We start from the raw sequence: 2500 nt of genomic DNA on the forward strand, positions 1-2500 counted from the left end.
ATAGTATTTATAATAATTTCCTTTTGATGTGCAATTACCTTAATTACATATATTTAATTAAAATAAACTTTATTTTGCTTCATAACTCAACCGAAAGCATCAAGCTAGATCAACCTCTTTCGAAATGTGCTTTTAGTCAATATTTATAATACTTGTACTTTCCTTTTGATATATAATTAATTCTGCTGTCTCCATAAACGCCAGAAATTATTATATCCTTTCATCCAGATCAGAGGATCACAGTCCACGCACGAGGACTCGCTCCACTAAGCCCAGATCCTCAGACCCAAAGTCCTGTTTTGGTCGGGGAAGGAATCAAAAGCCTTGTCGGGAAAACCCGGTGTTGCTCGAGTAATGTTCACCATCCATTGCACTAATGTATGAAGGGGGAGGGGGAGAGGGAAGGAGGAGGAGGGGAGTGGGGAGGAGGAAGAGGAGGAGGTTGTGCTAAATGCAATTGATTTCGCAAATAGATTGCGCTTCGAGACAACGTTCCAGCATTGGCCTCGCTCCGCCTTGGGTGGTACGTCTTCATAAATCCAGGAGGCTTCTCGAGAGAGAATTATTGCATTTTTCGTAATATATTTTTCCAAGTCCGTCTATTGGGGAAAAAAATCCATGTTCATATATTTAATAAAATTTTTATAGTTTATCAAAAAAAAAAAATAGTTTTTTCAAAAGGTAGTTTATGAGTAAGATTTTTTCCAAGGTAGTTTTATTTATTTAAAAGCTTTATTCCTAGGTCGGTTATTTAAGATTTTTTCCCAGTTTTATCTAAAGAATTTTCCCAGTTTTATCTAAAGATTCTTTCAAAAGTTAGTGTTTTTATGAAAAAGATTTTTACTCATGTTTATCAAAGATTTATTTTTCAATTTTATTTATTATGAGGGTTTTTTTTCCAAGGTAATTTTGTAACAAGTTTTCAAAAGGTAATTTATGTAAAAGCTTTCGTCCAAGGTCTGTTATTTATCAAAACAATTTATTTTACCAAGTTTCTTTATTAAAAAGTTCGCCAAGGGCTCTCCCCCTAGGTCGTTGATTTATCAAAAATATTTATTTATCCAAGCATGTTTATTTATGCTAAAGATTTTTTCAAAAGGTTTTAAAATTTAAATTATGTAAAAACTTTCTTCGAAAGGTCTTTTATATATGTTAAGTCTTCCAAGGTTGTTTTAGCAAAATTATTTTATTAGTTTTATTTCAAAGATAATTTCCAAAGTAGTTTTATATATTTAAAGCTTTCTTTCAGAGTCTTTTCTTAGAAAGATTTTTCGAGGCAGTATATTAAAATTTTCCATTTTCAAGTTAGTTTATTCATAAAAAAAAATTGCATGTTCGTGAATTTAGTAAGGCTTTATTATTATTTAATATTTATTTATGAAAAAGTTTGAGTATTTAAAGTTTAATTCTATTAAGATATAAAGTTTTCCAAGGTCATTTACTTGAGTGTCGAGGCTTTGAGGGTGAAAGGTGGGTTTGCAGCTTCTGTTTTTGATAGGGAATCATAGCAAATAGTCCTTTAGATAAACAGAAAATATGGCTTATATTAAGCAAAAACTTCAATATAATTTTAACAAATATATATCAAATATCAGTGTTGTGATCGTAATATATATTAATACAAAATTAAAAACCTTGAACTCAATGTAAAGTAATAAGGTTAATTTAAATTAATATACAAATCCTATACAAAATGAATACCTTAATGTAAAGTAATAAGGAACATATAAATATATAAATTTTTAGTATACAATTAATTTAATACCTTAAATTGATTTAAATTACTTGGGTAAGCATAGCTCAAAATAAAACTCAAATCCAATGAAACGAAAAATTTACAGAACCAAGTGAAATTAATAATTTTTACAGATTCAATTAGATAAATGACAGATTCAATGAAAAATAATCTCATACAAAACATCTTTAAAATGAAAGCTGGTATAGGACTACAGACTCCTGATCCGGCTTCGTGCAATCATCAAATTCAGTAGAGTATGAGCCAGAACAAGGTGTTTAAAATGATACACAAGGTGGAATCAGACTTCGGCCTCGGCAGTCTTTTGCCGAAATAGGTTGTATGCCAAAACAAGGTAGTCTTCACTCATCAGCTAATCAACGTTATATGTTGAAGATAAGACGGAGTCTGTAAACAATGAAAACAAACATGAGTACAATAAACTTGAATAATCGAACATATACAATAAAATCACTAAAGCAGACGAGGTAGCCTAGTTTCATATCAATTGATAGCCAAGTTAAAAATAGAACGTAGTCTAAATATTGAAAACAAACATACGAATACACCCAATTTATATTAATCTAAAAAGTCCAATAAATCGAAATAATTAATCCAACTGAATTTCAATACAGTATTTTATGCAAAACACTGGTTCAATGATAAACAAACTAGATGTTTGAGTAAGGGTACACATGAATATTCTCCAAGATTCAAAGCACAAATCACCAATATCTCATAGTAATATTCTAACACTTCACAATA

Source organism: Palaemon carinicauda, chromosome 15 (assembly GCF_036898095.1).
Source record: "Palaemon carinicauda isolate YSFRI2023 chromosome 15, ASM3689809v2, whole genome shotgun sequence".
Taxonomy (NCBI): Eukaryota; Metazoa; Arthropoda; class Malacostraca; order Decapoda; family Palaemonidae; genus Palaemon; species Palaemon carinicauda.